Source organism: Trichosurus vulpecula, chromosome 7 (genome assembly GCF_011100635.1).
Source record: "Trichosurus vulpecula isolate mTriVul1 chromosome 7, mTriVul1.pri, whole genome shotgun sequence".
Lineage (NCBI taxonomy): Eukaryota > Metazoa > Chordata > Mammalia > Diprotodontia > Phalangeridae > Trichosurus > Trichosurus vulpecula.
This window is the reverse complement of record NC_050579.1, coordinates 171108886-171123868: the sequence shown is the minus strand read 5'-3', so window position 1 is coordinate 171123868 and position 14983 is coordinate 171108886. Positions and strand designations below refer to the sequence as shown.

Genomic DNA, 14983 nt, shown 5'->3' with positions numbered 1-14983 from the left:
AAAAAGAGCCTAGACCTCATCTTTCAAGAAATTATCAAGGAAAACTGCCCTGATACTCTGCAACTAGAGGGTAAATTAGAAATGGAAAGAATCCACCAATCACCTCCTGAAAGAGATCCCAAAAGGAAAACTCCTAGGAACTATTATAGCCAAATTCCAGAGTTCCCAGGTCAAGGAGAAAATATTACAAGCAGCCAGAAAGAAACAATTCAAGTATTGTGGAAACACAATCAGGATAACACAAGATTTAACAGCTTCTACACTAAGGGATCAAAGAGCTTAGAATATGATATTCCAGAGGACAAAGGAGGTAGGATTAAAACCAAGAATCACCAATCCAGAAGAACTGAGTATAATACTTCAGGGGAAAAAAATGGAATTTCAACGAAATAAAGGACTTCCAAGCATTCTTGTTGAAAAGACCAGAGCTGAATAGAAAATCTGACTTTCAAATACAAGAATCAAGAGAAACATGAAAAGGTAAACAGGAAAGAGAAGCCATAAGGGACTTCTTAAAGTGGAACTGTTTACATTCCTACATGGAAAAATGATGTTTGTAACTCATGAGACCGTTCTCAGTATTAGGGTAGTTAGAGGGAATATTTGAGTATGTGTATTTATATATGTATGTATGTGCGTGTGTGTGTGTGTGTGTGTGTGTGTGTGTGTGTATGTGTGTGTGTGTGTGTATGTATATAGACAGAGGGCATAGGGTGAGTTGAATATGAAGGGATGCTACCTAAAAAATAAAATTAAGTGTTGAGAGGAATGTACTGGGAGAAAGAGAAAGGGAGAGGTAGAATGTAGTAAGTCATCTCACATAAAAAAAGGCAAGAAAGAGATTTCACAATGGATGGGAAGAGGGGGGAGGTGAGAGGGAATAAGTGAGCTTTACTCTCATCGGATTTGGCTTAAGGAGGGAATAACATACTCAATTGGGTATGGAAATCTATCTTGCCCTTCAGGAAAGCAGCACGGAAAGGGAATAAGAGAGGTGGGATAATAGGAGGTATGGCAGATTGGGGGAAGAGGCAATCAGAAGCAAACACTCTTGTGGAGGGAAAGGTCAAAGGAGAGAACAGAATAAATGGAGGGTGGGACAGGATAGAGGGAAACAGTCTTTCACAACATGACTGTTATGGAACTGTTTTGCATGACTATACATGTATAATCTATATCTAATTGCTCACTTTCTCAATGAGGGTGGGTGGGCAGGGAGGAAGGGAGAAAATGTGGAACTCAAAGCTTTAAAAATGAATGTTAAAAATTGTTTTTACATGCAACTGAGAAATAAGATATACAGGCAATGGGGTATAGAAATCTATCTTGCCCTACAGGAAAATAGAAGGGAAAGGGAAAAGCGAAGGGGGGGTGGGTAATAGAAGGGAGGGGCAGATTGGAGGAAGTGGTAATCAGAATGCATGCTGTCCTGGGGTTGGGAGAGGGGAAAGATGGAGAGAAAATGTGGAATTCAAAATCTTGTGGAAGTGAATGTTGAAAACCGAAAATAAATAATTTTCTAAAAAATAACAAAAAACAAAACAAAAATTTAATAAAAATAAAAACACTATTTGTTATATGGGGTGGCTCTCAGGTAGGGGAAGGGGGAGGGATAATTATGATTATGTAAGACATAGAAGATAGCAATAAAAACTTATTTAAAAAGGGAAAAAAAATATTAGCTGCACTGTTTTCAACAGAGCGAGGGAAAGGGAGGAGAAAGAAAAGGAGGAGGGAAGAGAGTAATGAAGTAGTTTTACTCCTTACCAAGGCTAACCCCTCTACTTGTTCAAGTGATCTCATTCTATCCCATCTCCTCCAACAGATTACCCCGTCATCCCTACTTTTTCATTTATTTTCAATCTCTCTATTTACTGGCTCATTCCTTACTTCCTACAAACATGCTCATGTCTCCCTTATCCTCCAAAAAACTTGACCCTTCTATCTCTGCTATCATCTTTTATCTCTTCTGCTTCTTAACCACTAAACTCCTTGAAAAAGTCATCTCCAATAGGTGCCTCTGCTTTATCTCCTCCCACACTTTCTAACCCCTTAAAATACAACCTCCTACTTTATCATTTCACCTAAATCATTCTCCAAAGTTACTAATGATCTCTTAGTTGCCAAATCCAACAGCTCTTTTTCTGTCCACATTCTCCCTGACCTCTGCAGTCTTTGACGTTGACAGTCACTTAATATTGTATCCTTGATACTCTCTTTTCTCTAGATTTTTGGGATAGTATTATCTCCTGGTTTTCATCCTACCTATCTGACCACTCCTTCTCTGTCTCCTTTGCTGGATCCTCTTTCAGATTATGCCCTTCAAAGGTAGACACCTCTCATAGTTCTGTCTTGGGCTCTCTTCTTTTCTCCCTCTAAACTACTTACTTCACTTAGTGATCTCATCAGCTCCCATAGATTTAATTACCATCTCTAAATTGATGCCTCTCAAATCTACCTATCCTACTTCAAACTCTCTGCTGACCTCCAATTTCACGTCTCCAAATATCTTTTAGACATCTCCAACTGGATGACCAGTAGACAGCATAAACTCAACATGTCCAAAACTGAACTCATTAACTTTCCTCCTAAACCTCCTCCCCACACATATACCCTCCCTATTAATTGTAAAAGCAATTATCATCCTCCCAGTCCCTCCGACTCACAACATAGGAGTCACCTTGGATTCCTCATTCTCTCTTACCACCACCCCGTATCCAACCTGTTGCCAATGCCTATAGATTTCACCTTTGCAACATCTTTCCAATACACTCCCTTTGCTCCTCTAATATTGCCACTCCAGTTCAGGCCCTCATCACCTTTATTGTAATATTAATTATTATACTAGCCTGCTTGTGAGTCTGGCTGCCTCAACTCTCTCCCCATTCTAATTCATCCCCCATTCTGCCACTACAATGATTTTCCTAAAATGTAGGTCTAATCACATGATTCCCCTATTCAGTAATCTTTTGTGTCTCCCTAATACCGCCAAGATCAAACACAAAATGTCCTGTTTGGCAGTCAATGCCCTTTATAACCTAGCTTCCCCCTCCCCAACTTTTCAGTCTTCTTACACCTTAGTCCCCAACACATACTCTTCAATCCAATTTCCCTGGGGATCTGGATGTTCCACAAACAAGACACTTCATCTTTCAGCTCCAGACATTTTCTCTGGCTATACCTCCTGCTTAGAATGCTCTCTCTCCTCCCCTTTGCCTACTGATCTACCTGACTTCCTTTAGGTCCCAACTAAAATCCTTTCTTTTACCGAAAACCTTCCCCAACACCTCTTAATTCTAGTGTCTTCCCTCTATTATTTCCTATTTATCCTGTATGTAGCTGGCTTTGTATGTATTTACTTACGTGTTGTTTCTCATGTTAAATTGTAAACTCTTTGAGTTTAGGTAAAGATTGCCTTTTACCTCTTTTTGTATCCCCAGCACTTAGCACAATGCCAGGTATAAGTGTATTTAATAAATGTCTGTGGATTGATTGACTGACAGAGGAGGGGGAAAAGGAGAGAAAGCACTCACTTTATTTTCAAATAACTGAAGTCCCCTGCTGGTATTATATCATGCCTCTCTTTGCCAATTTGAAAGCGGTTTCCTGAATTTACCTATTTCATGAGATTTTCTCTTTTTGTACAAGTGATCTATACTCCAATGACAATATCACTTTTGTTTTTGCGTTTACTGGTATTAACCCAAAGGCTCTCCACCATGCTTCTACCTTCTGATTCCTGAGGGTGAGATAGTGACTTCCAATTGACTCAAGGTTCCTAATCCCTATACAGAGAACACCACATTCTCTAAGATTGTTGAAGGGAAAATGAGGCTTTCACTCCGACAGAAGCAGCTCAATTTTCTTTTCCTTCTTTTGTTTATTGCCTTTGGGAGGAGGTTTTGAACACCAAGACTGTCCCTTGTTAAGTGCTAAGTGAGCAGAACCTCTGATAAACAGTATAAAATGTTGTTCGGTGAAGTTGTCTAATTGTATTTGGGCAATTATATTTTCTGCATATAAGTTTGAAACCATATAAGATATGTCACATGGACTTTTTCTGTGAATCCTTAGCCCAGGGAATTGGGGAAAGCATTCAAAAACAATGTTTAAGCCTCCTTGTTCTAGATTGGATATATAGATGTAAATTCAAAATGTACTCCAGCCAATTTGCTGAAGAACATAAATTTTAAAGAGGGGTGAAGGTTGGGAAGAGAATGTATACAGGAGATTAGACAATGAAGATTCAAACCCTGAAATATACACCGACATTCCCTGCCCAGTCTCAGTCTAAGAGACCATGTGGAAATTTGAGAACTAATTTTTGGCCATGATTACTCATGATGAAAAGGGGGTGCCACATTATATAAATAAACACACACACACATACATATACATCCCTTTTACCTATCCACTTCCTTTTGAAAAAGGTATATCTTTCTAAAGCCCTATCACAGTTAGGGGTTCTTCCTTCTTTTGACCAGTTCAGATGAATGAAGTTCATGTATTAGCCACTCCCCTCCACATCCTCTTTGTGTGTATAGATGTCTATTTGTATACCCTGTATATATGAGAGAATTTTCCCTAATGTTCCATCCCCTCCCTTCCCAAGTATTTCTTTTCCCCTTCTCTTTCCTTTCTTTTCTTGAGATCATCAAAATACAATACAACCACTCCCAGGCTTTGTCTAATTGGACTCCTATGAACCTTGATGATGATAGTGTTCAGAAGAAAAAAGCATCATCTTATATTTTAGGTAATTTATCTGTTTAGTATATTGTTATTGTTCATTCATATTTACCTTTTTATGTTTCTCTTTGTTTCTGTATTTGAACTTAAAAGTTTCTATGCACTGTGGTCTTTTCACTAGAAATGCTTGGAAATCCTATATTTTATTTTCCCCCAGGCCATTATATTCAGTTTTGTTAGACAAGTTATTGGCTGTAAGCCAATATCCTTTGCCTTCTGGTATATTATATTCCAAGTTCTACACTTCTTTATGGTGGTGGCTGCTAATCACATTGCAACTAAATCAAACTGCCACTCCTTTGTACTTGAATACTGTTTTTCTGTCTGCTTGCAGTATTTTGTTCTCTGACCTAGAAGCTCTAGATTCTGGCTATGATTTTTCTGGGAGTTTTCATTTTGGAGTTGTTGGGGTTTGTTTTTTTTTTTTTTTTGAGACAGTACCCAATACATTCTTTCTATTTGTTCTTTGCCCTGTAATTCTAAGAGATCTGGGCAATTTTCTTTTAAGAGTTCTTGAAAAGAATGTAGGCTCTTTATTTTGTTCATGGTGTTCAAATAGTCCAGTGATTCTTAATTTTTTTTTCTTCCTTGATCTGCTTTCCAGGTTGTTTTTCCTATAAAATATCTTACATTTTATTTCATTTTTTTTCAACTGTTTGACTTTGCTTTAATATTTCTTGTTGCCTCATGGAGTCATTTGCTTCTATTTGGTCCATTCTAATTTTCATGGAGTTTGTTGCTTGGACATTTTATACCTCTTGTGCTAAGATGTTAATTAACTTTACAATTCTTTCTCTCATCTGTTCTAGGAATTCTAGTTTTGTTTGTGCCCAAGCTGGGTTTTTCTCTGAAACATTGCTTATAGATGCTTTAGTGTCATTTTTCTTCTTCTGCATTTGTCTTAAGCATCCTTGCCACTGTTCTTTTTGTCTGTCCATTCTTCCAACCTATTTCCTGACTTTGGACTTGATGTTAAGGCTGTTATGCCTCACTTCTGGAGGAAAAGTTCTAGGCTTGTCCTGTTTCTGCTTTCTTAGGGTATTTAAGTGTTGTATTACTCTAGGATCTCAGAGACAGGCTGCAGACCTGCAAGCTTTCGGTACTTTCAAAGGAGTTTAATCCAGAGCAAAGTGTGATCACCATCCCCCTGGTCTAAGCTTGGCAAGTTCCTGGCCTGAGTTTGGGTCTGTGCAAAAGTAGACCACTGCTAGAACCAGCCACTATCAATTAGTTGGAAAGCTCTGTTGGTTCAGAATGGCAGAATTTTTGGTCTGGGATTCTGGCCTTGGTTGTTCCTCTGCAGGTTAGGCTAGATGCTTCAAATGAGACACTGCTCTGTGCCTGAGGCCTGAGCCACACCATTGCTGATGCTATTGTTGGCTTCTGAACTTCCTCATTTCTCCATACACAGCCCAAGGGACTCCCTACCTGGAACACTGCAGCTTGGAACAGATACCCTTTTCAGTTCCCCCTGGATCTATGATCCAGAATTAGGCAGTAAGCAACAAAGCTGCTGGTTGGCACCTGTCTTCACTGAAGTGATCCAGTATAGATCTGGAACCTCTTCTTACCCTGGTATACAACCTCTCTCTGGGCAATGAAGTACTTAGGGAATGACATGTTCTTGGTTGAACTTTTCCACCAATGTTTTCAGAACTCTCTGTCTCATTATATCTAGCTGGGCTGGACAAATGACCCACATTGGATTTCCCCATCAGGATTTGGTCTGGTACATATATATTCTAGGTCTGTTTGCAGAAGTTTGTAGAGTAGAACTCACTGCTTTCTACCATCTTGGCTCTGCTTCTTAGTAATGTGTTCCACCGCATCAAATCTCAGTGATACCTATAATGTTAAATTGACTCCCTTGCTAGTCGCTCATACTTTATGCATACTTTATGTTATCTGAGGCCATGGGTTTTTATAGCTAGTTCTTTTCTTGGATTTTTGCCTCTCGTGAATTTCTAAAAGTTTACATTATTAATTTTCTACTTATATTGTACCTACCACAGATACTGTCTATAATATTTGCTCTGATGTATATATGCAGTCAGTTTTCTTCCTATTCTTTCCTTCTCCATTTAAAGTTTTTTTTTATTAGTTTTGCAAGATTCCCGGTAAGTATATTTTTTACTAGTCCTTGTTAGATGTAATCCATCCCTAGCCAGGAGCCTATCATTTCCATATTTTTAGCCTGAGTCCAAAAATATAATCCTATTCTCAGATACCTTTTACAGAGCTGTTTATTTCTCAAATCCACCTTTCTCTCTTTTCTGTTGCATCACCTCCTCTCATGACATGCATACTGTATCTGTACGTATAATAACACAGATTAAAATACATACTTTTAAGTAATAAAGATATTTCATTAACATGTGAATCTTTATATTTTGTAGTTCTCAATCTTTGGTCATAAATATATTTGACTATGATACTCAGATTAGGCCTAGTTAAGAAATGTGAAATATGTGTGAAATCTAATTTCACTCAAGAAATACAGCCAAAATTAAGATCCTAACTAAAGAGTATACTTAAGATGGATGATCAGAACAAAGAAACCAAAATGGGGCCTGGAAAACAAAAAATCCATCTCTGGACCAAGGAGAAAAAAAAGACAATGGCTAGAATTTCATTTTCTTGAAGCTGGGAAGTAAAAAGTACTCCAGCAGAAGTCAAAAGAGGCATCTGCAAAGTCAGTGCAGTACAGTCTGAAATCAAGGATATAAACTTGGGCCCTGGAAGGAAAGTTCCTTTTTTTCTCTAAAGCTAAAAGTCAGAGAAGTCACCAAGAAGAGATGGATATGACTACAGTATAACATGAAGCCTAAAGGGAAAACTGAGGTCCCCAAATGGAGAAAACTTGTTTCCAGAAGAAAGATAAGTAACTAATAGGAGTTGGCTCTGCCAGAGAATGAAGATAATGAAGGACAAATTTTAAAGAATTTGACAAACTCAGGAGGGAAGATATCCTAGGCAACATAATCCTCAATCTTTTGTTTACTACATATCAAAAAAAAATGTCTGGAATAATGTTTAGAATGTCCAAACAAAAGAGGAAAAACTCTCTTACATGGAATAAACAAGATCTATGTAGAAAAAGGAATCTAGAGCCAGGTATGAACACAAGTACAGGGAAAAGAGATAAGATTTAGAACCAAATGAAACTAGGAATCCTAAAAATGTGAAATTGTGTAGTTCTGAAGAATTCCTCTTAGTTCACTTGGCCCTAAATTTTCTTTAGTAAATGTCTCTAAAACTCAATAGAGCTAATATGTAGCAGAAAAACAAGAGAAAAGAGAGAAATGGGAGAGGAAATAGCATATTCTATTGTTTCAATAATCCAGCTAGCAGCTCCTGTGGGGTGTAAGATCCACCCACAGCCAGCACCCAGAAAGCTACCAACAGTACAGGTTCTTTTGATCTGCCTTAATAAGGAAAGCAAGGTGAAGGGGTTGACAAGCTTACTTTAAGTCAGCATACAAATATCATTCCCTTAGTTCAGGGGAAAAAGCCAGCACACTGAACTTCAGAGCAAATTACAAACATTAACAGACAGACTAAATACAGATTCATAGTTACCAACATCTAGGTTCAGCCCAGGAGCTCAGAACAAGGGCTGGCCCAGAGTCACGAGCCACCACTGCTGTAGGTAAGAGAGCTCCAAAGAACAGACAGCCATCCCCTGGTTTTTATATCTTTTTCAGCATCAGGGGTGAGTCACACATGCGACTCACCCATGTGACCTAGAATCGTCACAAAGAGGCGGACTTAAACCCACCTGGTCTAAGAGCCTCTGCTCTCCCAGACATGTAAACTAGGCCCTCCCTGGAGTTATCCCCACCTTGGGCCCCACCTCAGTTGCCAATCCACACCCACTAAGGTTTTACACCTAAGGGTTCGGGGCCTGGGGCTTAGCACCTAGTAAGGCTCAATGAATTACTCAAAGGGAACAAAAGCCAAACTATTCAAGGGTACTTGTTGAACCAAGTGCTAAGGAGCCTATTTTGCTTACCAACACATCTATAATGACCAATTCCAGGTGAAGGCATGAAGAAGTTCTGAGCTGCTAAGATTCCCAGAAGAGTGCCTTTCCAGAATGATCATAACCAGAAAGGAACAACTATGGGGATCAAAAGCATATAGAAACATCTCCTCATCACAGGGGGTAACTGGAAATGTACAGATATTTTAAAAAATACTACTCATAATATTTTACAAGGAATTATGGTGATAAAAGCCACAAAAGTAGATGGGTTTTACTAATAAGGTAAAAAAAAATAGTACCCTATCATATTTACTCTTCATATGTCTATTAGACAAATGTTACAGCTTAACTACTGGGATAAGAAGTATATGTGAATTTAGAATAATCCCAAATTGATTAAATTATTTAGGAGTAACTAGCATACTAAAAACTGGGCATTATGGTTGTATCAATTTTTGATGTACTCTTTGAAGAGAGAGAAATGATGTTTCCCTCTGGCTATTAAGACCATGCTAATTCTGTGAATTTTCTTAATCTAAATGTTAGCTATACATTTGTGACAGCTATTAAAAGACAAAGGACAGGTCAACCTAATAAAAGAATTCTAGAATTTATATTTAGTCTTCTTAATAAGAACATTTCTAGTATAATAATATTATGTAGTTCACTGTGAGACATCCAAGTTTAAGAAGCAATTAAATGAAATGGTAAAACTATCAATGCTCATTTCAAACAGATCAAGAAACTACAAATAACCACAGTACTCAATTTAACAAACTTAACATTATTAAGTGTTTATTATATGTAAACCACAGTTGGAAGTGCTGGGGATTCAAAGATAAAAGAGACAGTCCCTACCCTTGAGGAACTTACATTCTAAGCTTATCTACAAATGTAAACACAATACAAAATAAGTTGGGATAGAGGCAACTGGAAAGATCCCAAGATAACTCTACGAAAATTTTAGAAGAGAGAGAAAGAACACCCTCAGTTGAAAGAATCAGGACAGTCTTCACTAAGGAAGTAGAGCCTGAACTAACCTTTCAGGGAAAATAAGGATTTGGAAAGGCAGCAATGAGGAGGCAGGACATTCTAATTTAATTCAATAATCATTTATTAAATGCTCACTATGTGCAAATGACCATTTTTCCAGGCAAAGTGGACAAAGGGCGAAAATGTGGAGATAAGGGTGTAGCTAGAACTGGGTAATCAGGAATTCAGGAGTAATTCTCTCTTCTATGCTCCTGTGTTGAGGAAAATTAGCTATACAACTTTTCCACTTTACACTTAGTTAGCTGAACAAAATGAAATTATTAATTTGATTCAGTCACCAAAGACAGAAATTAGACTCTGATCACTAGAGATCACAGAGTCTAAAACCAAGTGAGAGGCTCATAAACAATCAGCTCACCAGCTAGTCCTGTGACCTAAGAAAATTCAGGAAGGGTAAACACTCTAACAGTTCTTCCAGATATAGTATTGACCTGGTAGACAGGAATCCCTGAGTTTAAGTCCTACCAGACATTTACCGGTTTCATGACCCTGGGCAAATTATTTAACTTCTCAGTCTCAATTTCTTCATCTGTAAAATAAGGATAAAATAAAATGAGGACAGATACTGCACATGGATAATAAACTAGGTCCAGAACTGATTAGGAGAGGAATAGCCACACATTTGGGAAATTTCACAGTGCTTTTAACAATCCCAAGCTTTCCCTTAGAACAAAGGCACATCTTTTTAATGTCAACATTTTTCTAATGTTGGTATATAATGAAAAGTAATGGACCAAAGCCACTGAAAGATTAAAGTTGAAAGGTCATCCAAAGAGCAGTGGTAAAGCTTATGATAGAAGAGATACTTGTGCAAGGATATAATTGCAGATACATGACTAAAATAAGAAGCTAGCCTGGTCCTACAGCAAGATTCAGGGATGAGTGAAAGACATCCTGAATAATCCATACATATCTACACAAAGTCAAGAGAAACGGAGCAAAGTCCCCAGGAGAGTGGGTAGAGTATCACTGAAGCATTTATGGGAAGATATGTACATAAGTCCCACAAGATAAGAAGGCATGGATGGCACATAATCTTTACCATGAAGAAAATGCCCACAGTGATGACATATCTGTAAAATTAAAATTATATATTCATCTTATTAAAACTTCCTATATTTAATGGCACTGGTTTAAAGCAATGATATCTAAGCTACAAGACATAAGCATAAAATATTTTGAACTGTGCTCAAATAATCGAGTAAATTAAAGTTCACACCAATTCTGTTCTGTAATTCTTGTACATTTAAATTTAAGTCAAAAATTTTATGGCTATTACACAAGAGCAATGTCAGCACACAAGTAATATAAAAGCAGGAAATATATTCCTTGTGTAGTTGATTAAATATATCAAGCAATGTTTTACACAAACCTTCTAGTTGGAACTGTAAATAATTATATCAGTACTCATCATAGACAACTTGAACTTGAATCATGTCAGGTGAAAAACACAGATCTCAGATTGCAGACAGTGTTGTGAAAAAGAATGAGTAAAGGATGGGGAGCCAAAGGTTTTTGGTCTGAATCCCAACTACTTGAAGACAAAAGGTCTATATCCTCTATGGATGAGGGAATAAATATGCTGAAATTGTGGAAAAAAAAAAAAGAAAGTTATTCTGATAGGAGCATAAAAGACACAGAGCCAAGAAAACCTAGGTTCAATGTGGCCTTGGGCAAATCATTTACCCTTATTGTGCCTCAGTTTCCTGCAATAGGAAGTTGGGCTCAATGGACCCTAAGATCCCTCTCAGCCCTAAAACCATGATCTTATGATTAACTTCAGAGAAATAGTTCTGGGAGCAGATAGAATGTGTTTTGCTATGGCTATTAAAATCTGGAGTACTACTAAGAGCATTATTATGAAGGATAGTAAATCATTGTATGTGGGAAATTGTCTATTTAAGAGTTAAATGTGATAGTAAGATTCCTATAATCTGGGTCTCAGTTACATTAATGTAGTCACGGACATAATAAAATGAGTTACCATCTGATATCTAGCTGACTTGTCTGTATTAGCAGAGGAGAGTAAAGAAGAGCAGAGAGGAAGGCAAAACGGAAATTTAAGCTAGTGGCTATGGGAACTCAGACATACACACACAAAAGTTTAACTGTCTTAAAGTGCAAGCAAAATGACTGCAAGGGCACTGATGAATCCAGAAAACTCTCTTCTGACGAGTAAAAAGTGATGGCATGAATACTAAGAATACTTAGAATACTAAGCTAGAAACATGCACTGAGTAAGTTAAAAAGTATTCACTTGCCTATTTTCAAGGCAGTTAGGTTGTAGACAAACCAACAATATTTAAGAGAACCTCATTTTTCTTAGGCATGCTCAAAGAAGCTGAGATAGTAATTCCCCCATTTACACTTCAAAATATTAGAGTACCTTCCTTAACCTAATTCTAGGCAGGTATAAAGTAAGATTTTTTTATGCTACTGTAACCATATGAACAAAATGTTTATATACTTTTAACATTTTGATTATTTGTACATTTTAATTAAGTTAATGCATCCTGAGGCTTTGTAGCAAAGAGAGTATTTGAAAACATTCTAATAAAAAATCTATTACTACCACATTGAATATATCCCATCATACCATCCCAGTGGGTGAATACAGTCACATTAGATCTAAGCAGAAATTGGCCAGGTACAGAGTAACAAGTCAACAACTAATCAGTACAGCAATAATGTGAGAGAAAGAGAAAAAGTTAATGACTGGGGTGGCGTGGAGGAGGTCCAAGGGAAATTAGAAGTCATCTACTCCAACCCCCTCATTTTGCACTTCCCAAAAACAGGAAAGTAACCTGCCCAAAGGCATAAAGGCAGTAAATTGGCTAAGTCAGGATTTGAATCCAGGTCCAATGACTCCAAATTTAGCACAGAATCAATCAATTAGGATGTTATTAAGCATCTACTAAGTGTCAGGCACTGTACTAAGCTACAAGGATTTTTTTTAAGGATAAAAAAGCAAAGAAACATTCCCTGTTCTCAAGTATGTTACATGTGATATGGAGAAATAATATGTACACACCCAGGGAGTCCCAAAGTCTTAGTGCATTTAAGCTAGTAAACTAGTAAGCTTAAATCAAGCTAGTAAGCTGAAAATGCACTAAGCCTTTTGGGACACCCTGGATAAATAAATACAAAAAATAAACAGTGTATCAAATAACTGAGAGACAGGTGTCATGTAGGAGAGGGAGCTCAACAGAAGGGAGTGCATTCCAAGGGGAAGGCAGAGGGCAGCCAGACCACTTGGCAGTCTAGTGATGCCTGTGGACCCCTTCTCATGTTTTTTAATAGGCATACTCTCTTTACTCATCTCCACCTCCTGGCTTCCCTAGTTTCCTTCAAGTCTCAGCTAAATCCCCATCTTCTATGAGAAGTCTTTCCTAATCCCTCTTAATGGTAATGTTTTCCTTTATTATCTCCAATTTATCTTGTCTGTATATATGTATGTATATGCATGTATGTGTGTATATGCATATATGTATGTATTTATAATTTGAATGCTGTCTCCCCCATTAGACTGGGCTCCTGAAGAGCAGGGACTGTCTTTTGCCTTTCTTTGTATCCTGAGAGCTTAGCGCAGTGTCTGGCATATAGCAGATGTTAATAAACGCTTACTAACATAAGATTACAAAGGAAATAAATTATACTGAGATGGTTATCAATATATAGTATATATTAAAGACAGATAGGAGGGTACATAGTGTAAGTCCACCTGGGGTCTAGTGCACAGACATACATATCTTCTTTAGACTGTAAGCTTCTTCATTAGACTGTAAATTCTTTGACGGCAAGAATTGTGTTTGTTTTTAGTGTATTTGTACTTCTATCCTTAAGGCTTAGCACAGCGTCTGCCACAGTAGAGGCTTAATGTTTATTTACTATTATTGACTATTTACTGACATATAGACATACACACATATATGTGGGGTCCGTGGACTTTTAGTTATATATGTATTTAAATATATGCAAATAATCAAATATGTATACTTACACATATTTTAAGGTATACACATAAAGTTCATATACAAAATAAATATATGTATTTATTTAAATGTGTGTATATTATACATACACGAGTGTAAATATGTGTATATATACATATACACACATATATGTATTTGAAAGCTCACGGACCCCAGACTAAGAACCCCTGAACTAGAGAAACCACCAGGAAAAGTCAAGCCACCCAACTCAGAGTATTCGGGACAGCACCCGGTTATGCAGCTCAGCGCTCGCTCGCGCCCCCTGTACGCAAAGAGCGGTATTGCCTGCAGGGAAGCGCCAGGCTCTACCCACCCATTTCGCTAGCCTGGGTCCTACTTCGTGCACCGATGTAAAGCGAGACACACCGTCAGAGCCATTACCAAGAGTTTGAGATGGAAGACGCAGATCTCAACCAATCGCACCCCGGTTCCATAAGACCCCCTTCCCTCCTAAATAAAGAGCAGAGAAACGCGAAGCAGTGTAGGTAAAGAGAAGACTTGGGCTGGGGAAAGGGAAGTCAGGATCTCCCCGGGAGCGGGAGGGAAGGGGGAGGGGAAGGAGGGCGTCTCTCTGCGCGCGCAGCTACACGCAGGAGGGTGTACCCCAGCGAGGCGCTGCCCCAGCAGGCGGGCGGCTCCGCGCGGACCGGGAGCTCCGCCCTGGCCCCGGCCCCGCCTCGAGGAAGGAGGGGCCCCGGGGACTGGGACTGGAGGAGAGAAAAGTAAATAAAGGACGGTACCGGGCTGGGGAGTTCCGAAAAGTGGCTCGGCTCCCTCTCGGTGGAGCTTCACCGGCGACGCAGCCCGGCCCAACGGAGCGGGGAGGAGCCGGCTCCCATGGAGTGAAGGGTGGGGTGGGGCAAAGGGTGACCAGGCCCCGATCCTTGAGCGTGACAGCAGCTACGGAAGGGCCGGAGGAAGAGCAGCTCCAACCCGGAAAGAAGAGGCCGAGGCCACGGGCTCAGCCCCTGCGCGAAGACGGCCACGGGGGAGGGGAGCGGAGAGGGTGGGGGCGGGGCGGTGGGAGAGCGCGCGCGCGCACGGGGCACTCGCGGGACGAGGGAGGAGAGGAGCCTGGGGAGCTGGAGAGTGATTTGGAGAGAAGAGCGCGCCCCCGCGTACTGAGGTGCCCAGGAGGAGGCGCAGGCGTGGCGTGACGCAGTGCGTCGCCTTCTCTTTCCTCAGGGCGAGGGACCCAGGGGAG

The 14983-nt window shown here is 39.3% G+C and overlaps 1 protein-coding gene across 2 annotated transcripts in view; it reads right to left on the bottom strand.

The window, feature by feature from the left end:
- FBXL4 (F-box and leucine rich repeat protein 4) overlaps positions 1-14742 on the bottom strand; it is a 146172-nt gene extending 131430 nt beyond the window's left edge. The window contains exon 1 of one of the 2 annotated variants that reach the window (XM_036769162.1): positions 14520-14742. The gene's annotated coding sequence lies outside the window, so the exon portion shown is untranslated. The remainder of the gene's footprint in view (positions 1-14519) is intronic. The other variant, XM_036769163.1, reaches the window with a different exon arrangement.
- Positions 14743-14983: the final 241 nt, after the last annotated feature.